This window comes from Lepidochelys olivacea (genome assembly GCF_965140295.1).
Source record: "Lepidochelys olivacea isolate rLepOli2 genome assembly, chromosome: 14".
Lineage (NCBI taxonomy): Eukaryota > Metazoa > Chordata > Testudines > Cheloniidae > Lepidochelys > Lepidochelys olivacea.
Genome location: NC_140424.1, coordinates 5,562,469 through 5,586,753, shown reverse-complemented (window position 1 = coordinate 5,586,753; position 24,285 = coordinate 5,562,469).

Genomic DNA, 24,285 nt, shown 5'->3' with positions numbered 1-24,285 from the left:
TCAGTGCAACTCTGTTGACTAACACCAGCTAAAAATCTTGTCCCAGGTCTTTAGGGAAGTGAAACTACAACAGCTGCTATTTCTGAGCACTGACACGAAGGCCAACGCCCTTTAATCTCCAGAGTCTCGGGGGATTTGCCTTCGATTGCTAGGAGGGGCCCAACTTTTCCCAAAGCTCATTTGTTTTCCCTTTCTCGCACAGGAATGCTGTGGGTGGCAAGCGCACGTCTTGTTTAATTTATTTCCTGGTGCTTTCTTTAAGAAGGCCCATCAATTCCCTATCAGTCCAAAGGTGAGTCAAAGGGAAAGCGGCATTCACGACACTGAGGCAACCCAAACAGTTCATCAACACATGACAGCTTCAGAGACAACTTTAAAAGAGGCCACAACGACTGCCGGAGGAGTGAGCCAAGAAGCCAGCTGCTGCTGGAAAAAATATCTTCTACCGCTTGGCATCTGGACTGAGTGAGTGCGATATCCCCTGATGCCAAGGAAGACTAGGTTTACAGGCTGCAAGAACGAAGCTAGAGGATTTTAAAAATGTGCCAGCTTATTTGGTCTGACTCAGTATCTAGAAATGAACACTCCCAGCCTGTATGTAGGTACAACAGGGGTTCAGCTTTTTTTTTTCTTTTAAAATGTGTGTGTGAGACTTTCTTATTCATAAATGCGAAGGGTGACAGAAATAGCAAGGTTACAGCCAGACACTGTGCCAATGTCACCCCATACAGCTCTGCCACCATCTCTCTATCCTAATCGGTAGTGACAGGCTCAGTATTACAGCAAAATGCTTTCTTCAAGCCAAGGCTGCTCATTTTGGAGCTGGGCACAGCCAAACCTGAAACTATGTGAAAAGCCTTTAATTCTGGCAAACCCACCTTTTTTGCACAAGCCGTCTCCTGCAGCTGTGGCTGGTGGCTGCCGTCACTTCTCATGCTTGTTTCGAGTGTGGTTAGAGCTGAACGGCTTTGCCTGAAAGAACGTGAATTTGTCAAAAGCAGGATCTTTCATGGAAACCTGTCAGCTTTTGACAAAATTTGCTTCGGACAAAAATAAAAACAAAGATTTTGACAAAGTCAAAACATTCCATGTTGACATTTTGGGAGTGGAGCATTTCAAATTTTTCATTTTGAAATGATTTTTTTGTTTCGAAATGTCCTTTATTTTATAAAGTTATTTAAAATATTTTAAAGGTGCAAATCAAAATTAATCTTTATGATTTGATCAAAAGAAATTGACCCCAAACTAACTTCTTTTCACAATTTTATTTTGCTGAAAAATTCTGAATGCTTTTCCTTTTCAGCCTGTTGCAGAATGGGGGAAAAAAACATGGGATTCCCCATCAAACAGGAAATCCAGCTTCCACCCAGCTCTGCTCAGGAATATGAGTATTGGCTTTACAATATAGCTTCTGATTTTCAAAGAACCTTGAAGGGATTAGTTGCCCTGGATTTCAGTGAGTCTTGGGTGCCAGATTCCCTGAAAATCCCACTCAGTGATGAACAAACCTCGTGGAATTTGGAACCTTTAAAGGAAGCAAAGAGAATTAGGCTCCTGAATGCTCCTAACTCCTATTTCTACCTACATGCCTCCAGCTTTCATCCAGACCACACCACAGGATCCATTGTCTACAGCCAAGCTCTACGATACAACCGCATTTGCTCCAACAGCTCAGACAGAGACAAACACCTACAAGATCTCTATCAAGCGTTCTTACAACTACAATACCCACCTGCTGAAGTGAAGAAACAGATTGACAGAGCCAGAAGAGTACCCAGAAGTCACCTACTACTGGACAGGCCCAACAAAGAAAATAACAGAACGCCACTAGCCATCACCTTCAGCCCCCAACTAAAACCTCTCCAACGCATCATCAAGGATCTACAACCTATCCTGAAGGACGACCCATCACTCTCACAGATCTTGGGAGACAGGCTAGTCCTTGCTTACAGACAGCCCCCTAACCTGAAGCAAATATACTCACTAGCAACCACACACCATACAACAAAAATACTAACCCAGGAACCTATCCTTGCAACAAAGCCCGTTGCCAACTGTGTCCACATATGTATTCAGGGGACACCATCATAAGGCCTAATCACATCAACCACACTATCAGAGGCTCATTCACCTGCACATCTACCAATGTGATATATGCCATCATGTGCCAGCAATTCCCCTCTGCCATGTACATTGGCCAAACTGGACCGTCTCTACATAAAAGAATAAATGGACACAAATCAGACATCAAGAATTATAACATTCAAAAACCAGTCGGAGAACACTTCAATCTCTTTGGTCACTCGATTCCAGACCTAAAAGTGGCAATTCTTCAACAAAAAGCCTTCAGAAACAGACTCCAAGGAGAGACTGCTGAATTGGAATTAATTTGCAAACTGGATACAATTAACTTAGGCTTGAATAAAGACTGGGAGTGGATGGGTCATTACACAAAGTAAAACTATTTCCCCATGTTTATTCCCTCCCCCACCCCACTGTTCCTCAGACATTCTTGTCAACTGCTGGAAATAGCCCACCTTGATTGTCACTACAAAAGATTCCCCCACACCCCTCCTGCTCTCCTGCTGGTAATAGCTCACCTTAAGTGATCACTCTCATTACAGTGTATATGGTAACACCCTTTGTTTCATGTTCTCTATGTATATAAATCTCCCCACTGTATTTTCCACTGAATGCATCCGATGAAGTGAGCTGTAGCTCATGAAAGCTTATGCTCAAATAAATTTGTTAGTCTCTAAGGTGCCACAAGTCCTCCTTTTCTAACTCCTATAGGCTCTTTTGAAAATCTGCAGCAGATTACTAGAGATAGCACCTCAGTCACTGACATTTCTGCAGCACAGAGAATGCTACCGGTTTAACTGGAATCAACCAACCTGTTACTGGTGAGGATTACTGACACTGGGTGGCAGTTGTTGGGCTAATGAAATAATTGGCTCAGTAAAGGGAGCAGATCACTAATTGTGAGGAATAGTAAGTGAGGGTGAGAGCTCAAAGGTTGAGCTGGGGAGAAGAGAAAGTATGGGAAGTTCCTCCTGCGATATACCTCTGGTATGTTCTTCAATGTTTAGAAATTTAGGATTAAAGGTACAACTGGTGCAAAAGAAACTGTGTGTCCTTGAGTAGGAGACCACAAAAGGTGCTGCTCTCATGGTAGCTTGAGAAACAGCCATTGACAAAATGTGAGCCTAATTTCAGCTCTCAGAAGCAGCCACATGTTTGGATCCTTATGGAAACCTTTATCTGGACTATCTGAACCTTGAGGTAGTAGCATTTGTATTCCAACTCCTAGCACATTTCTACTGGTATCATTAATATGTGGCAAGAATGCAAGTACTTGGAAAATATGTTCACAGTCTCCGGCTGATTCTTACAAGATGGTGCTGTTGTAGGAAAAAGGATTAGCTGAGTTATAAGTGCACGGGGCTCAGCAGTCATTAAGAGCTACAACTGCTCCTAGCAAAAATACTTCTTGCAGCTGCACTCTGGAGAAATGTTTCACATTTTTTGGGTTGTTTGGTTTCCTTTGTAGCTGTCAATATGCTTTGGCAGCCGTGTCTCTCCACCTGCCATTTGGCAGGCATGACCCAAGGTAGGTGGGTGGGTTGTGTTTTAGACTATTAGATCTGTCAGCCTTTGGGGGAAAGTTAGAGAGAGACTTCAAGTTCAATTTTAATGCCTGGGTAATGGCATTCACAGAAACATGGGGACTAATTATTCTGGCTAGGATCAGGCATAGTGCAAACTTTCCTTGACAGCTTTTGCTGCTAATGCCCCTCAAATGGCTTTCGGACACCCCTAAAATTCCAATCAGTGATCCTCCCATGTTGCTCTGCCAATGCTCATTCATCCAGATCTGCAACAGCCCCTGGTACTCCGCTCCTGGGAGTCACTTGAGCCAAGACTGCAACTTGTATGGTCTGTTCATGATGGAAACAAATAGCCACTAGAGAGTGTCACCAACATTCATTTTATCTTGTGACCTAAGTCAGGATATATACAAGATTCTCCAATAGAAAAAGTCTAATACCGTCACTACAACATAGTACCTAGCCCTGCACTGCTGTTTTTTTAGTGGAGGTGAGCTTTCTATTACAGAGACCTTTCTGTTACACCCCACTGAAAGAAAGGAAATAAACTCTTTAAATCTCTGAAAAGAGACCATTGTGATGATCTAGTCTAATCTTTTGAATAACATGGACCATTGAACTTAACACAGTAATTCCTGCATCGAGCCCATAACTTTGCGCTGAGCTTTCTTTGATGTGATTGCTCATAAAAAGTGAAGTTTAAGATTGAATGTGGTCCAGATAATGGGGGACACTCAGAATTCCTTTAATTCTGAGGAGTTTTAAGCCAGAAGGGATCATGAGATCATCTCACATGACCTCCATGTATCACAGGCCAATACATTTCACCCAGCTACTCCTGTACTGAGCTCAATAATTGGTTTAGCTAAAGCATCTCTTCCAGAAAGACATCCAGTCTTGATGTGAAGACAAGAAGAGATTGAGAATCCACCATATCCCTTGATGGCTTGTTCCAGACGTTATCCCTTATAACATCACAGTCTATGAAAGCTAATTCCTAGACAGAGAATCGAAATAAAGCACCCATCTTGTACAGAATGTGATAAAAAAGGTAGAGTGATTAACGCAGACTAGAACATGGTCAGGCCTCTATTTAATTATAATTTAGCCAAGTTATACACACGATCTTTGTCTTTCCTTATAAATCAAACCCTCTATAATCTTATCAGTGTTACTGCCTCTCCACTCGTACCCCTCTAATTTCTTGGCATCTGTCTGGTTTTAAGGTGCTCCACATTGCACTCAGTTGTGGTTTGTGCAGTCCCATGTTCTGTAGCAGGTCCTGCATTTCCTTTTCCTATAAGACTCCACATTTAGAACCAAGGCCAACTGAGATAACTGGCTGCTTTTATTCATAGAATTTTCTAATACAATCATCATACATACATCACATTGGTGATTTTTTCCACTCAGCAGCTGCATTAAGCAAGTTAAGTATTAACAAATTCTACAGAAGGGGACACTGAGGCTAAGATGTTAAGTGCCAGTTTTTCAAAAGAGCTCATCCTGTTGTGTGCTGAAGTCTTTTTAAACATCTGGCCATAGATGTCACATTAGGAGCTACTGGATTCTGAGCACTTTTGAAAATATGCTTAGATGCCAAGGTGGGGGGGTGTTCTTTTGAAAATCTGGCTCCATTTGTGGGTGATGAGCCCTTGCAATCTGGCACCTTAGCAATTTGGAAGAGAATGGGATGGTAATGACGCTTTTCAGAATGCCACCAAGCTTCTCAGGTCACCTAATAAATGGAGAAACCCATCAAGTGGATAAAGTATTGAGACAAATACTCATGTTCCTCAGTTCCATGTCAAGTGCACACTCACTCCCATTAAAGACACCTATATCTTATAGCTGTTCAAAAAATTGGGGACTTTTCCATAGAAAATTTTGACTTTTGGCCAAAACCCAAAATATTTCCATTAAAAATAGTGTCATTGTGCTAGTTCAAGTGCCTTGTACTTTCATTCTCTTCTATGGGATGGGCTCTCTGGCTGGCCTATAAGAATGTGCATGACAAACTTGTTCCCAACACCAGTTAAAGCTTTCAGTTCTTTAATTTTCTCATTCAAAAAGTGGACAAACATGGGTGTATCTTTTTTACTAAAAGTTTAAGGCTGAGTTTGAGTCTCATGAAAATGAGCAACAATCTGTACTGGCTCGAGGCAAGGATAGGGCAGGTAGGTGCTGAAAGAGCTACCCCTTCACAGCTCTGCAAATTCATCTCATTCCTTACACTACCATCAGCACTGATGTCCCTGTTATTTTAAGTCAGCGTTAACTCTCCCCTAAGCATAGACTGCTGACTGCGCTGATAAGTTATCTGTTTCTGCTGCTATTGAGTCAGTGATAAAACTCCCATTGGCTTCAAGTGAGAGCAAGGATTTGGCCCTGGATTTTGCTTTTTGTACTGTGGACAAAAATCCACTTGGAGCAAAATTAATGGTAACCGTTATCTATTATTAATAACAATATTGATAATCATATTTGTGTTAATAATATTATTAATTTTTACATAGCACTATTCTCCAGAACTGAAAGAATACAGGAGAGATTTTTTAAAGGCATAAATGGGAATTAGGTGAATGAGAGTAGGGTATATAACTGCCATTTGTGTCTTTGAAAATCTTCCCCAGTAGACATTAATATACCTCCTGCACAAACCTATTGAGAATCCACCACGGAAACACTCTTTGCTACAGGTTTCTGCTCAGACCTGTTGCCTTTCACAGAGGCTGTACTCATTCCTTACTGCAAATGGAGTCTTGAGTGCACACAGAAAAGGATGGAATAAATATTATCCTCCTGACACCATCACAAGATACATACATTAACCTTATAACCACTGAACGCACCCATTGTGGTTATAAGAAAAAAGACCAGAAATTAAGATTTTGTAGACAAAGACTGATCAGATATAAAAGAAAATGTGTTTAGGGTTAACAAATACCTGGGTTATGTCACAACCTGCTCATGATGAGAGTAGTTTGTTTTTAAATGAAAGCATGTGCCTTGCAGATGCGGAAATATTGTAAAAGGTATTTTCAATTCCCACTTGGCTATAAAAGCAAAGTTGTTTGCAGTCAACTTTTTCCCTGTTTCCCTCTGATCTGGGGCAAAAACTTGCACAAATGCCCTCTTCTCCAGCCACGAAGGGCCCAAGAGCATAATAAACGTTCTTCCATTAAAGACTATAGTTGGCCTTCAGTGCATGTATAAAAGAAAAAGGAAGTCCATAACTTAATGACTAATGCTACTGCTGATTTGGGATTTATGATATCATGCTAGTTACAGTTATAGTCACAATAGAAGGGGCTTATTTTTTTTCCCAGAAACCAATCTCAGACACTCCTAGTCAGTCACATACAGGCTGGGGTCAAGACATTTGGGGACCTCATGCTGCTTTGCTTGTTTTCATTTAGCTAGTGCTTCATTGTGGGTGGCATATTTCCTTTTTTCTTTTTTAAGTGTAGGAAAGAGTTATTTATGAGGGAGATAGGGAGAACAAATATGTTATATCAGGTTTGGTTTAGCCTGAGTAACACAGTGTACGGTCTGCATGTGAAAGGGGTATTCAGTAGAGGATCTGATCAGATTTAACTATTTTTGGCCACAGGTGACTGGATGGGGCAATATTGGTGCCAGACAGGATGGGGTTAAAATTTCCCAAACAAAGTTATTTTGGTGCTCAACACCTGTGAATCAGATTTAATAAATAAATAAATAAAAACGAAAACTAAAACCCTTCCCATTAAGTTAAAGATCCTTATATCTCCTGATGGTTTAAAAATCCAAGGAGAAACACCAACAGATTTTTACTCTTATGTTTAAAATTCCTGTAATGTTAGGGTGGGAAAAATCTGTGGAAATTTGGACAGAGATGGGATATCTTTTTCCCTTACAATGGTTTTAGCACAATCCAAATTTCCAGCCCAAACAACATTTTTTTTTCCCCTCTGTGCATTTTTCATCATCCGGCGACAATTTGCCATGTGTTATTTCAATTAATCGTCAAACTATTTCCAGATCTCTGACCAGATCACTGTATATAAAAACACAACTTCTAGTCAATTTCCTTTTCTTTCCTTTCATTTATTTTCCAAGACAAGTGTTGTGGGGTGACCATCTGCTTCTTATTTCAAAGGCTTTTTTTTTTTTTTTTTAAATACCTGATGTCCTGTGTCTCACGCGAAAGCTGAATTACAGATTGATAGGCAGGTGTCTTACTTCGATCTCTCTCTCTCATTCTAAACAGCAATGCTTTTAGAGTCCAGTATTGAAATTATTTTGTAGATTTCCCTAAATGTTCCTTAAAGTTCCGTTTTAGGCCCTGGTTCTGCAGACATTTAAGCACAAGCTTAACCTTTCCCTTGTGAATGTTGTTATTAAACTCAGTGAGAATATTTGTGTACTTAAACTGAAGCCCATGCATAAGCATCTGAAAGATCAGGACTTAGTCAGAAAATGATTGGAAAAAGTTAAAGCATGGGGCTCTATACTTTTTTCTTCTTAATGACTTCCACATTAAATATGTTCAGTTTACAGGTCACAAGATGCTGTCCTAAATACCAGCACTGCAACCAACCTTAGGATCTGAATATCAAGCTGGGTTCCTTTTGACTTCTACATTGCCACCTGTAATATTCTGCAATCAGAATAAAGTTGGCAATTTAACTTTTTTTCTTTTACCATTGTGCAGACAGATCACATCTATACCAGGACATACCATGACCTAACCTGGTGTAAACTGGTATAGCTCCTTTGACCTCATATACCTCTGGCAGCATAAAGGGGCTTTCACAGGTCCCTTGCATAGGAGCACAGAGAGAACTGGGGGTGGACTGTAGGAAAAAAGTCATGGTATAAGGTTAAGGAAGGGGCATGGACACAGTTCACTGCTCTATAGCCATCACCTACTTTCCAGGGCCAGGTGCAAGGGAAGCAGAGTGTAAGTTAGAGCAGCCTCAGGGGCTAGGAAGGCCTCTGGCTGCCCAGAATATGGGAAGCACAAAGGTAGCATAAAACCACCTTTGTTCCTGTACCCCTCTTCCTGCACCCAGCCCAAAGATGGAAAGCTGAGAATTGGGCCCTAGACTTTTATACTCAGATTAGGAGGAGGTCCAGAAGCCTCTCTGATTGATAGACTAGGTGACTATACTTCTTCCTCTTATATTTGCTACCAGACAGAACTTTGTGTCGATGCTAATTCCCTTTTTTTGGCTTGCTCTCTCTATTTTCCCCACTTGTTCATATTTTTCACTTAGTACCCATCAACTCTCTTTGGAAATTTTAGGAATGATTAGTTTTATTTTTAAAAAGTGATCCAAGTTGTTAGGTGATAATTTTGAGGGATTATCCTACCGAGTAACAAGCAGCTTTATAGGACCCTTTCAGACAGTACATATTTCATTTGGGAAATTATCATTTTTTCTGCTTAGGTTACAAGGTGTTTAAATCACTTTCTGAAGGAAGTAGGAAACAGCTGTGGCTAAAACGTGCTTATTTTATGTCTGTCATTTTTTCCTCTTTTTGCATTCAGAGCTGCCAGAACAAAAGCTTTAGCAGGGTCACAGATATTTGAGGTTAAAAAATGTAAATTTGAACTCATTTTTGGGGGTGCGATACAAGAGAAGGCTGCTTTTCTTTCTCGTTGTTCTCAACAATGCTTAGAATTTTGTAAGTCAGGGCTTGATGCTTCCAACCTGACCTGAGTCAAGATTGATTTTGAGATATGCCAAGCAGAAAAGCTTGCATTGTCCCTTACACTTGCACTTAAAGTTACAGTAAGAATAACGATAACAGTTTTCACCCTATCAAAGGCACTACCTGTAGCAGTTACTGGAATTTGAATCCACCACACCAAGTGGAAGGAGAAATAGTGGCTTGCCATAAGGAGGGATCTGGGTTCCATTCCTGGCCCACTGGAGGCTGAGAACACTGCAAACACAGTATTTTCTATCACTGGAGGCTCATTAAGAGAATGCATCCAAAAGCTTGACTGCTTACCCAAAATCTTGAGTCTTCCCATCAAGCCCTGTTTTATTGTACGACTCCTTCCCCACCAGCCATCCATGTGGACCATCCTTAATCACACCTCTCTCTTCCTTTACCCTTTCATGTGGGATCATAGGAATTACATTTCTAGGTTAGACCAATGGCCATCTAATCCAGTAGCTTGTCTGCCATCGAGGCCACTACCAGATTCTTCAGAAGAAGGTGCAAGAAACCCTGCAGTAGGCAGTTATGGGATAACATGTCCCCAAGGGATGTTCTCTCCTGATTCACATTGTTTTTACCCTACTCTTGTAACTCTGTATGTGACTCAGTCATTTTTTACTGTCACTGCAGAACCAATAAACCAACTTTACTGGGGTAAAGTATGGGCAAAGGTGTTTTACTTTTTCCTTACTTCACCTGTCCCTATTAAGGGACAGAATCGGTGGGTTCTGAGGATGAATACAGTATAGATGAGCTCTCAAATTCAATGCGTTGGGTACTGCTCATCCAGTCCAGTCCTGTTCATCCATGTGGTAATCATGGTAATCATCATGATGGAAATAATCATAGAGGGTCAACAGAATATGAGTGTGGAGCTGCACAATGAACTGCAGTGGTTCCCTGAGGGGGAGAAGCCATTACAATGCAGTAGTTATTGTTCACTTCTGTGCCAGCAAAAATTGAATTGGCACCCGTCCCAAAAAAACTAGCATTTATTTTGACTCTTGTGATTTTCAATTTCTTCTTCCTTTATAAATTGCTTCTGTAAAGTCAGCCAAGATTTAAGCAAAGATGTCTATACCATGATAATGATGTAAAAACAATAATAATTAGGAAGACAGCCTGAAACAACTATCAGAGGACACTTGCCACATAAATCACCTCAGATATTTGGATAACAAAAAGGTGATGATGGAGACTCTGAGAGGTGGCTCTGGTTGAGAATTTTAACCGTGTTTTGATTTGCACAGAAGTATTGACTGGAGAAAGGTTAGATCCATCTTTAAAGCCTAAATGGTCAGGGTGTTTTTCAATAAGCGTGGTTAAAAAGGGTCAGAGGGGGAATGGGCAATGTACATATTCCCTTCAAGTTGTGCTTCTCGATGAGGGAGATAATGGCTGTGTGATAATGAGGTTGGAGGTGTGAATGACTTTGGGTGTTTGCTAAGAAGCCGAGAAACCAAGCCTCTGTACAATAAAACCCTGAATCTAAGTATCACTGTTCTATTGTTGGACAGTGAGTTTATAAACACCTCTGTTTTGGCACTTGAGATCAGTATAACAGGTCCCACTGAGCCTCAGGCACACAATGCATTCTGAAGTGCCTCTGACCCAGGAAAGCCATGAAGAATTTAAGATAATATGAAAAAAAACCCCAAAAACAAAAACACCTGTCAGACCAGCAGAGATTCTGCCACAGTCCTGGTAAGATACTAGTAAAAGTAAGTGCTGGGGATCAAAGAAGAAAGGAAATTTCCTGTAGATCCAGAGTCAGGTTGCTCAGGCAGATGGGCCAGCCATAGGTTTGATTGTTCTCAGGAAAGCAAGGTAGAATCATAGGGGATCTCAAGGAACTGCTGGTGGAATTTCTGTATGGGGAATGTCTGTTTCAGCTGGAAAAAGGAGGGAAGGGAGAGAAAAGACCTCCATATATTTTGTTAAGTTTCTGCAATTTGAGGGATGTATCCAAAGGAAACTGTCCACAACATTTCTGAGACACCACCACATAGCATGAATTGCTCAAGGTCCCAGACCATGCTAGTGAGTTCAGGTCAGATCAGAACCCTAGATCCTTTTACATTTTAATTCCTTTAACACATCCTGTCCAAGACCACAGCTATGCACAGCCACCTTCTTTTGCTACGTCAGACATTTAACAGGGAAATATTTCTACATGTAATCCATTGTTCAGTATGTGTTGTTCATCCTCCCCATAGCGATTGACCCGCAGAGAATCTGAGTCTACTGCAGCTGTTAGCGAGAGGACTTACTCCTTTAGTTCAAATGTTAAAAGGTCCTGCTTTTGGTATTGGAAGTTCTAAATTCAATCCCTACGGTTGGCCCCTGATGAGTCATTACATAAACATCTAAAAGTGGAGCTTCCAATATATTTTGAAAATATTGGTTCTGTTTTTCTCCCCAGAACTGGTCACCCAAGCACCAGAAAATCAGTCAGCCCTGCAATAGCACTGATACCCTTACGAAGGGCTGAGATAAAATTCTATTCTGGCTGCTGATTCTTCAGCCTTTCTCATCTTTATTTGCTCATAAAATCCACAGGCCAAATGCGTGGATTCTTACTTCGGTGGTTTGAATCAGATGGGATCTGGCTTGAGTAAGGACTGCAAGAAAACCCAGGACCTCAGACCTGTGCTCTATTTCTCGTCATAGGTTGTTACCCATTGTGTCACTAAGACATGGGTTATGCTTCCATCTGGTTCTAGGGTTACCAACTTTCGAACTGGACAAAAACAAATGCCCTTGCTCCGCCCCTGCTCTGCCCTTTCCCAGAGGCCCTGCCCTTCCCCACCCCTTCTCTGAGGCCCCAACCCCACTCACTCCAGCCCCCCTCCCTCCATCGTTCACTCTCCCTCACCCTCACTAACTTTCACTGGGTTGGAGCAGGAGGTTGGGCTGTGGGAGGGGGTGAGGGCTCTTGGGTGGGGCCAGAAATGAGGGGTTCAGGGTGAGGGAGGGGGCAAGAGTGTAGGAGGGGGGATGGGCTCTGGGGTATAGGAGGGGGCTCCAAGCTGCGGCATTTGGAATGTGGGAGGGGGCTCAGGGCTGGGGCAGGGGGTTGGGGTGCGGGAGTGGGTTAGGGGTGTGGTCTCCAGGAGGAAGTTTGGGTGCGGGAGGGGACTCAGGTCTCGGGTAGGTGGTTGGGATGGAGACTCCAGGAAGGGGCTCAGGGCTGGGGTAAGGGTGCAGGACTTGGGGAAGGTGTGCAGGGTGCAGGCTCTGGGGGGGAGTTTGGGTTTAAGAAGGGATTCTGACCTGGGGCAGAGGGTTCAGGTGTGGTCTCCGGCCAGGTGGCACTTACCTCAGACAACTTCCAGTCAGCAGTGCAGTGGGACTAAGGCATGCTCCCCGCCTGCCTTGGCTCCACGCTGCTCTGGGAACAAGCGGTCGGCATGTCCTGCCCCTAGGCAGAGGCACGGCCTGGTGGTTCTCCTCAATATGTGCTGCCCATGCCTGCAGGTTCTGCCCCTGTAGCTCCCAGTGGCCATGGTTCCTGGCCTATCAGACCTGCAGAGCCAGCACTCAAAACGAGGGCAGCACGTGGAGCTTCCCCAGCCGTCTCTGTGCCTAGGGGCCACAGGGGCATGCTGGCTGCTTCCTGGAGCTGCGTGGAGTCAGAGCAAGCGGGAAGCCTGCTTTAGCCCTACTGCACTGCCGACCGGATTTTTTACAGCCCAGTCAGCGGTACTGACCAGAGCTGCCAGGTTTCCTTTTTGACCTGGTATTCTGATTGAAAACTGGATGCATGGCAACCCTATCTGGCTCTCTCACTCAGCAAGGTCCTATAGCTTCTTCCGCTATTATGAGTCACAACATGGACTTTATTCTCTCAGCAAGAGCGGTGCTTCAGACAACACGTTCCTACATGAAAGTACACAAGACTACAGAAACAGCAATTAGTCATTGTTGTCATTTATTAGACCTTCTGTTAATAAAGATTAATAATATCCTTTTAAAATCTATTTTAAACACTGATTCCTGTCATACTAAAAAAATTGGTTTTACTGTATATCTTTGATTATTAGGATATAGATAATTACTGTCACTCTCGGGCGTGGGGGTGAGGGACAGAGTGGGGTGGTAGCAGAAGATCATAAGTATTGTCCAGTTTGTGCTTTTTAAAACTTACTTTGCAGAGGTGGGTGTCCCCCAAAATAAAATGAGCCATTGAAATTTCCTTCCTGTAGAAAAGAAAGCACTTTAGTGGAGTTATTGACATTGGCTTAGGGAACTGAAATTTTATCAAGTATAAGGAAAGCTAGTGAAAGGCAGTTGCTTACTCTGTCAAAAAAGCATGGAAGTCAAGATAGATAAGACTAAGCACATTTGGCAACGTATAATATTACACTTGATCCAAAAATTTCAAACAAAACATTTTTAGTTGAAAAATGGCCTTTCCTCAAAAACGATTTTTTTTGTGGGGGAGAGGGAAGAAGTGTGTGTGTGTGTGCGTGCACACACATGCATATATATATATATATATAAAATCATTTGTGAGTGAGTGTCGCTTGAGGGAGGTTGGGAAAATGGAAAGTGACAAACATTGTTCTTTTTGGGGTGGAACCACCAATGGCCAGCTATAGCGGAGACAGGCACAGCTGTGCGTGTTCAGTTTATTGGATTTATTTTTAACAATGTGATCTCATCCTGAGGCATACAACCAGCATGGAAAATTTCAACCCAAATGGTTAAAGTGTGACAAAGTTATAAATAATGGAAAACAGGGTCTTATAATGGAAAGTGTTACTCAACCTTAATTCTAGGCGGTGTTACCAATTGCATATATAATAAATAGAAAGTATTTAACCTAACCAAATATATCCTGTCAACAAGGTTGAATTCTGAATGTGCAGTCATTTTTGTGAATCTTCTTGCAGTTTTTAAAAAGTGCAGTTATTGTGTGTTGTCTAATGACTTGAATATGCGAATCTTGGAGTTCAATTACCATCCTCAACAAACCCCTACAAGATGCCAGTAAATCCTACTGATAACAAAGGATGCTCTGTTTCCAGCTCTGATACTGACTCCCCCTGTGACCTCATGCAAGTTCCTTAAGTTCTCTGGCCTCAGCTTCCCATATATACAGTGGCTTTAGAGATACTTCTCTTCGCAGGAAACAGTGTGCATGGAAAGTATATTGCTACTTTGTTTCTTTATCTTTATAATAATTCTAAATAAGGGAAATACATTGTGTATGAATTACTGGATTATTTTCCACCTACATTGGACGACTATTTTTTTATTCCTCCTCAAAACAAAGTCCAGCACCTGTTTTGTCCATTAAGGATTCTTTGCTTTAGTTTTAGGACCAAATGCAAATGTAAAACAGACAATTTCCATGCAAAAAATAGATGCCTACATAAAGAATTGAATGTTAATACATCCGGTGTACAGCCAGAGTTAGAGAAAAGCGGGAGATGCCACATTATAGAAATTTAAATTTAAATTTAATGCAGAGGTAGAATAAATACTGATGTCCCAGGAAATTCATTAGCTAATCTGATCTAAAGAGCATATCTAAATGTGTAGGTGATAAAAGGCTAGACCAGCTCAAACTGGCTCCCTCTTAAAGATGCCTGACTATTTGAGCCATGGAAAGAATGAAAATGCATGTACTGTATTACATGTCACTCACCCCATGTACAGGGCACATTAAACAGCAGGGAATAAAGGAAAGAAGACAGAAACAGACTGGATCTGACAAAAGTCTCAGACACACAGCAGATGGAACTGTCAAAAGTATTATGAATAGTATTCCTTTCACTCAATGCAGTTTTTGATAAGTGAATGGTATTTCACCATAGGAATGAGTTAGAAACAACAATACTGTAGTACTTGAAAGATTTTAGTGTTTATACGTATGCTAGAGCCTAATTCTGAAATAATTCTGGCATTGCATGACCCTGTTGACATCAATGAGATTGCTCGAGTGTAGTGTAAGGCAAAATCTGGCCCTCCGCGGTCTGTTGCACGTTACCATTACTGTTTGGGTTGACAAAGTGCTCTGTATGAATGTGGGTGAAGCCTGATACTCAAGCCAGCAGCGTGGACTCCTGCACCCACACAAAGCTCCTCTGAAATCAGTGCTGCTCCACCGGGGCACAGAACTCTTATGTCAGTGAGATTTCATGTGGGGCCCTACGCAAAATGAATTGCGGGATTGGGGCCACAGTTTGTGCACTTTATTATATATACTGGCACCTGGGCAGTGCAGCTGTACCATACTAGTGATTTTTCAATTCAACCACATTTCCCTTTTGTACCCAAGTTTTTCACAGGTGCTCTTGAGAATTAGTGACATTCATAACACGTCCATTTTCACAAGTGTACAGTTTTCTGTGGAATGAAATTAGGGATGGAAGCAACAGGGTTCTCTAGAAGTTAATGTAAAAACCTACAGACAATTATATGCTTTCTATAGGCTTGTTTGATTCTCTCATCTGCCTCCCCTCCCATCTCCAGTTACGATGAAGGAAAGAACTCACTTTTACAGCGTTCATTTAGCATTGTTTGTTTGTTTTGAAATTTCTTGGATGCGGCTAGTGCTTTGTCGTTATCAAGTTCCTAGCCTATCTTTACAAGATGGCCATGTTACGTGTTCTGGAGTGCTTCTGCAGAACAGCTGTGCATCTTCATGACACATATGTAGCATCTTGTTTTGTTAGTTAACCAGCAGATGGGAATGTTTTATTTCTGGACAGATATGAAAACACTAATTTGTTGCAGAGAGAAAGAAAGACTAATAATAGCTTAAAATAAAGTCAGTAACGAATTAATTTATTAATGAAGACTGAACCAGGTTGCAGCATGGAAGCTGAAGCCTCTATTTATCTGTATGATAGCTTTTCCTTCCCCTTGATTGCGTGGCAGACTGTTTGAGCTAGAATTTGAGCACAGATCCTCCCATAACTTCAGCTTATTACCATAGGCTACTGCAAACTCATTACTGAACTTTTCACTTAGTATAAAGCAGCAAATTTGTCTTGTTTTTACAACACTCTTGTGCAATGGGTCAGTGGGTTTGTCAACAAAAATGGTTTCTTTCAGGACCAGCAGCCAGTGAATATTTTATAGCTGATTGCCTGGTTGTTGAACATGTCTAAGTACAGATTTGCTTGTAGGTGGATGCACCATGGTGGGGGAAGGCAACCACAGAGAAGGCAAGATGAAACAAACCTCAGGCCTTTGCCTATTGCAGAGAAAGGTTCTGGAGGGTTTTAGAAATATAGCTGGCTCCCCTTCACCCCCCCCCATTATCCCTCTCCCTGGGGAATTCATCATTTTGTTCAGTCTCTATCTACAAAGAGCCCCCATGGGTGTCTCAGAATAGCGCGCTGCCTGGCTATCAGGTGTCAAATGACCACACGTGTTTGCTGTCAGCTCTTTCCAACTAGGAGCAGGAGCCTATTTTAAGAGCTTCCTTTCCTCACGCATACACTGTTGCCATAGTTGCAAAACTAATGCACATGGAAAGAAAGGTTCCTACACTATTGACTCAGCAGAGAGGCATGTTGCTGAATCCCTCTGTTTCTTAACTCATGTAAGTGAAAAAGATATTGGGCCAGATCCTCAGCTGATGTTAATTGGCATAACTGTTGACTTTAATGTAGCTGTACTAATCTACACCAGCTGAAGTACTGGCTGTCTGTTTTTCCATTACTATGCCTTCCAGGTTTTCTCCTCATACTTTATAGTTATAACTTTGGCTTCCATTTCTGTACCACCCAGTTTAAACTCTCTCAGACTGGTGGGGATGGGAGTGAGTTCCTTTCCCTCTTATTCATTGTCATTCGTGCTACTTCCCAGCTACCTGTGTATGCAGGGAGAAAACAAATGTCTAAAGTCAGGTATATTTCAGCCATTCACTTCTGCTGCATTTACAGGGTTACAGAGAGAGTTGTGTGGAATTTTTGACTGAAATGCCCTCAAAGTCAGCTTTAGTTCAAAACCTGGCTTGGGTCGGCGGACCAGCAGTGGCTTGCATTAATTTTGTTCACATCCACATACTTTTCCCCAAGTCTAGATCAAAATGTTGTTACTCTCTAGACATTTGGAAATATTTTGAAGCTGTTGTTTGCCAGTGCATTTCAAGATGGAATCATAAATTAATCTTTCTGCACACCCAAACTCGTCCATTTCAGATTTGGTTTTAATTTTGAGTGGATTTTTATTTCAAGTGAAATTTCCAGCCCGTTCCTAATCTTAGACAGTTCACGAGCGGATGACCTTGATTTTTAAACCAGAAAGAAGAGCACTCACTAAAATGGTGATACAATAGGTCAGCTGATGTGAATGTGCTTCCATGCAGCTGCATCAACAGAGGGTCAGAAGCTATATTTTCAATCACTGGAAGGTCCATAAGCAATGGAAGCTATGCTGTTGGAACGCATCAGGCCATTGGAGGTTTAGGAAGATTCTTTTATATCAGTCCTCGTGTTCACAGACCGACAATATTGGTGTGACAGGTTGAGGAATCTGCCTATGTGATCTTATGAATTCAGTTTGATTTTATGCACTCTGTGAGATTATACACTTGACAATGTTTTGCACTGTATACTATAATTGTCATGTTGGATTGCATCCTCTCTCTTGGGTTAGGGGGAGTTGGTGCCTGGGTGTCAGACCCTCAATGAGAGGGCTAGCAACATCTGAATAGCCTTACTATGACAGGACAGTGAAGGTTATAGGCACAAAGGTTACCTATTAATGACCCACTATAGCAGCAGCACAGAGTGGGCTGGAGACCACCGTTCCACTCAGAGGTGAATCATGGAAAATCACTGCATAAGAAGAGAAAAAGTATCACTAACTCATTTTAAAAAAAGGACATGCTTTTTAAGTAAGAGAGAGACCATCACCAGGAAGACAAGACAAAGAGCAGAAAAGTGTGTGTGAGGGAGTGCAGAAAGGCCCTGAACTCTCGGAAGGGCAGTGATCAAGGCCCAAAAGACTCTCAGGAGGTGTGAGGAAACTGATGGAGGTGCTTGCATGCAGGTGTGTTAACTTTCCCTAGGTCAGTAACTCTTGTATTTTTCTATGTGTAAAGTGTGTATGGCTCAGACATTCCTTTGCAAAATCTATGTATTCCTTGCTTTACCCGTCCTGCTGTCCCTGAAGTTTTAAATTGTAAACCAGAGTACTCATGAGGGCGGAGCTCAAGGGGGGGGGCATGTGTAAGCTTTGGGGAGACTTGAGATGTCAGCACTGGTATTGGCTAAGGGTAACTGGACAGTAGGACCCTGCATCTGAAGAAGGGGTGCTGGACAGAGATATCTCAGGAGTGTGCCAAAGATTCTGGATGCTGCTTAGACACAGTCCAGTACTCCTGTGTCAGAACACAGGGGAGATTTCATGGTGGGTGAGGTTCTGTGGCCTCCAATGTGCAGGAGGTCAGACTAGATTATCACAATGGTCCCTTCTGACCTTAAAGTCTATGAGATACAACTTCTATATCACACAGAAAAGGTGTTTAGCTAATTCCCACCACCTCCCCCCATTTTCACTGGTGCAACTTCTTTCACTGAGGATTCATGAGATTCAGTGACTTCAATAGATGCACCTGACAAAGTGCTTATTCACCCACGAAAGCTCATGCTCCAATATGTCTGTTAGTCTATAAGGTGCCACAGGGCTCTTTGCCGCTTTCACAGATCCAGACTAACACAGATACCCCTCTGATACTTCACTAGTATTGTCATGGCATAACTCAGGAGAAGCTGAACCATTGTTGCCTAGACATTTTGGAAAGCGGTTTGTGTGTCTCAAATACTTTTCAGCAATACAAACCATATTTCTAAGCCTCTGTTTAATGTATTTCAAATACTGAGGAACCAAATCTCCAGATCTAAACAGACCCAAACTTTAAAAAAAAAAAAAAAGTAAACATGGAAGTGAATGTGACAAATGGACTTCACTGATCTAACAGGCTTACCTCAAATTCTGAATCCAAACACTGACAAGTACGGGCTGTTCCAAATCTGAATCCAACTCCAATTCCAAGAGGTGTCATTATAGAGAGAGAAGGGGAGACATTCTTCAGAAATCAAAGGAGATTCTAAAATCAAATACAGGGGAATTATTTTGAGGCAAACAGCTAGAATTAGTCACAGTTCATTCTCCATCTATTTCATTCCTAATAGAGACTTTTTCCCACCCTAGACAGGTTGCACATGTCTTCATTCAGGATGTTTGCCTGTTTGTGTAAGGATAGAAGTACAATGTATGGGTTATTTGCCAAATAAACTGATTACAAAATTATTACTTCTGAACTTAAAGTCCCCATGCATCCAAGTTTCCTGAATCCATACCCCAGGATTTGGGGAGAACACGCCACAGGAATGAACAACAGAGAGCTAGTCAAAATTAAGATGTGTTCCTCTTTTTGTCCTGTTTTAGCAAATGGATAAAAAAGTTTTCTGGGTGGCCAAGTGTTTGTTACAGTATGTTAGACAACAGGTGTCTACAATACATAAAGCATATGCCACTTCTTAATAGGACACTTTGTGATCTGGGAGAGAATTCAAGAGTGAAATGAGTAAATGAGACCTGGAGGCAGCTGTGCAATCAGTTATAATTTTAGCTATAAAATAACAGAACACAATTCAGTCAATTGCTAACATACCTGTTTCACTTTAGCACATACTTATGTCCCACTCACTTTAAGGTGACTTAAGCATTTATTTATGTGTTTTGCTGAATTAGGCTTAATAGCCATCTCTGGCTACATCTACACTGTGTATCTTACAGCAGCACCCGCAACGAGGGGCGGTAACTTTGTCAGCAGGAGAGCGTCTCCCGTCGACAAAGCGCTGTCCACACCGGCGCTTTTCATTGGTAAAACTTTTATCGGTCTGGTGTGTGTTTTTTCACACCTCTGTCCAACAAGAAGTTTTACTGATGAAAGTGCAGTTTAGACACAGCCTCTGTCTAGGCCGAGAGGAGTTTGTAAGACTTTAGTACCATCAAATCCTATCCCTTATTAGGGTTTGAACCCAACCACTATACCTTATTTTAAATCTACTAGCATCAAGATCTAAATACCATCACCAGAACCGAATCCTAGTTATTATTGCAAATAAAATCATCCAGCTCTTTCAAAAAAGAACAGGTTTGTTTCCTGACTCCTCTAATAGTTAATTCCACAAGTTGCCTATGCATGCATGCATGAAGATGTTTTTCTTTTGACAGGTTTTAAATGTATTTGTCATTAAACTTGAACTCTTGATTGCTTCTTCTGGAGCAATGAACAAACTAGGTAGCTGTACCCTTCATGTTATTTAATACTTTAATTAAATCCCCTTTGGAACTTTTTCATTTCTATTCTTTCTTTAACAGCCTAAGAGATATGATCACAACTTTAACATGTAAACCCTGGAACATAGTTGTCATAAATATAAAGGGAAGGGTAAACCCCTTTGAAATCCCTCCTGGCCAGGGGAAAGCTCCTCTCACCTGTAAAGGGTTAAGAAGCTAAAGGTAACCTCGCTGGCACCTGACCAAAATGACCAATGAGGAGACAAGATACTTTCAAAAGCTGGGAGGAGGGAGAGAAACAAAGGGTCTGTGTCTGTCTGTAGTCGTCTTGGCCGGGGACAGAACAGGAATGGAGTCTTAGAACTTTTAGTAAGTAATCTAGCTAGGTATGTGTTAGATTATGATTTCTTTAAATGGCTGAGAAAAGAATTGTGCTGAATAGAATAACTATTTCTGTCTGTGTATCTTTTTTGTAACTTAAGGTTTTGCCTAGAGGGGTTCTCTATGTTTTTGAATCTAATTACCCTGTAAGATATATACCATCCTGATTTTACAGGGGGGATTTCTTTATTTCTATTTACTTCTATTTTTTATTAAAAGTCTTCTTGTAAAACACTGAATGCTTTTTCATTGTTCTCAGATCCAAGGGTTTGGGTTTGTGGTCACCTATGCAAATTGGTGAGGCTTTTTATCCAACATTTCCCAGGAAAGGGGGGGGTGCAAGTGTTGGGAGGATTGTTCATTGTTCTTAAGATCCAAGGGTCTGGGTCTGTAGTCACCTAGACAAATTGGTGAGGCTTTTTACCAAACCTTGTCCAGGAAGTGGGGTGCAAGGTTTTGGGAAGTATTTTGGGGGGAAGGACGCGTCCAAACAGCTCTTCCCCAGTAACCAGTATTAGTTTGGTGGTGGTAGCGGCCTGTCCAAGGTGTAATATTTTGTACCTTGGGGAAGTTTTGACCTAAGCTGGTAAAGATAAGCTTAGGAGGTTTTTCATGCAGGTCCCCACATCTGTACCCTAGAGTTCAGAGTGGGGGAGGAACCTTGACATGGTGGCACAGTGGTGGGATTAACCTGAAATCATTTTGAGATCCAGTTGAGATTTTTTGAACTAGAAATACAGATTTTAAAAAGGAATTTTTAGGAAGTCCAGAAGGCAGCTTTGAAACTGAAAGCAGCTTGGTTTCTCTCTGCTTTGTGGCCAAGCAGAGACAAAAGGGGATTATCTTGTGAATTGCAGGTTTTCTTTGCCTGGAGGCAGGGTACTTAACTCCTGCAGGGAAATTCACAGTCTTCCAACCCAGAGATTTTTTTTTTTTCTCTTTTCTTCCTAAAAGTAAATAGGGGGTGTGTGCTCTACCCATTTGCCTGGAGACAAAAGTGGCAGGGTTTTTTTTAGGATTTTGATTTTTTTGTTTTGTTTTACAAGGAGCACAGGTTTGAAAAGAAATTTTTTTTCTTCTTTGGGCTGGGTAAGCAGGTTTCCAAGTAGTTGGAGGTTTTTTGCTTTAATTTGGGCCCAGAGCAGAGACAAGGGAATTGTCTTTTTCTGTAGGCTGACAATCACTATCAGAGAATAGGTATTCTATTCCAGCACAGCAAAATTTTACAGCCAAGTTTTGTTTGTTTATTTCTAAACCTCGGGTGTAAAGTTAGTTAAAAACAGAGAGGTTAGAATGGCCAAATCCTCAGCTCGACTACAGCTGGAATTAGCCAAATTTCAGGCTGAGGAAAAACAAAGGGAACATGAAAGACAGATAGAACTCATGCGGCTGAAGGAGGAGGAGAAGGAAAAAGAGAGGAAGCATGTGGAGGAGATGGAGAGGATAAAGGCCCAGCAGAATATACCAACAAACCCTAGCAATCCTTCTCCAGGTACCACTTCCCATCCCAGAAAGTTCCCCACCTACAAGGCAGGTGATGATACTGAGGCCTTCTTAGAAAACTTCGAAAGGGCCTGCCTTGGGTACAACATCTCTACTGACCAATACATGGTAGAGCTGAGGCCGCAGCTCAGTGGACCCTTAGCTGAGGTGGCAGCTGAAATGCCTAAAGAACACATGAACAAGTATGAACTGTTTAAATCCAAGGCGAGAGTCAGAATGGGGATAACACCTGAGCAGTCTCGTCGGAGGTTCAGAGCCCTAAGGTGGAAACCAGACATGTCATTTACCCGACATGCCTACCACATTGTAAAACATTGGGATGCCTGGATATCAGGAGCAAGTGTTGAATCTCCAGTAAATTTGCCCTTCCTAATGCAAATGGAACAATTCTTAGAGGGTGTTCCTGAGGAAATAGAAAGATACATCCTAGATGGGAAACCCAAAACTGTAATTGAGGCAGGAGAGATTGGAGCCAGATGGGTGGAGGTGGCAGAGAAGAAGAAAACTGGTCGCAGTTGGAGCGGAGACCAGAAGGGACCACCCCAGACCACACCCTATTACCGGGGGCCGCCCAAAGCCCCACCTACCTCCCAAAGAACCCTCCAGACCCCTTATCGTCCCACCACCCCGTTCTCCAGCAACCCTCCTCGCCCCAGTGACCCGTCAGCTGGACGATGTTTTAAGTGTAACGAGCTGGGGCATGTAAAGGCCAACTGCCCCAAGAACCCCAACAGATTACAGTTCATTGCACCGGAATCACACCAGAGGTCCACAGGCCCAGATACCTCCCAGATACCCTTGGAGCGGAGGGAAACTGTGAGTGTGGGTGGGAAGAAGGTCACCGCGTGGAGGGACACCGGAGCACAAGTGTCAGCTATCCATGCTTCCTTAGTGGACCCCAATTTAATCAACCCAGAGATCCAAGTGACTATTCAACCCTTCAAGTCCAACTCTTTCAATTTGCCTACAGCCAAGTTGCCTGTCCAGTACAAGGGCTGGTCAGGAATGTGGACTTTTGCAGTCTATGATGATTATCCCATCCCCATGCTGTTGGGGGAAGACTTGGCCAATCATGTGAAGCAGGCCAAGAGGGTGGGAATGGTCACCCGCAACCAGGCTAAACAAGCCGTGAGGCCTAGCTCTGTTCCGGAAACTTCTATCAGGACCCAGTCAGAGGTGATGGACCTGGACCCCAGGCCAATGTCTGCAACAGCAGTAGTGGATCCAGTCCCAGAGACCCAGACGGAACCAGTCCCAGAACCGGAACCAGCCGAACAACCAACACCAGACCCCGTGTCAGCACTGAATCCAGTACTTGCAACCTCAACACCAGAGGGCCCCACCGAACCTGAACTGGCAGCAGCCGATAACCCTACACAAGAGGCTCAGCCGGAGCCTGAATCCCAACATAGTGCACCAGCGGAGAGCGGTTCACAGTCAACAGAAACAGCTCCATCCCCTATATCGCTTCCAGAGGGACCAAGCCTAGGTCCACAATCCCATGAGGAACTGATGTCTCCAGCATCAAGGGAACAGTTCCAGACCGAACAGGAAGCAGATGAAAGCCTCCAGAGAGCTTGGACGGCGGCACGGAGCAACCCACCGCCTCTCAGCTCTTCTAATCGATCCAGGTTTGTTGTAGAAAGAGGACTTTTATACAAGGAAACTCTTTCTGGGGGACACCAGGAAGACTGGCATCCTCAGAGACAGTTGGTAGTTCCAACTAAATACCGGGCCAAGCTCTTGAGCTTAGCCCATGATCACCCTAGTGGCCATGCTGGGGTGAACAGGACCAAAGACCGTTTGG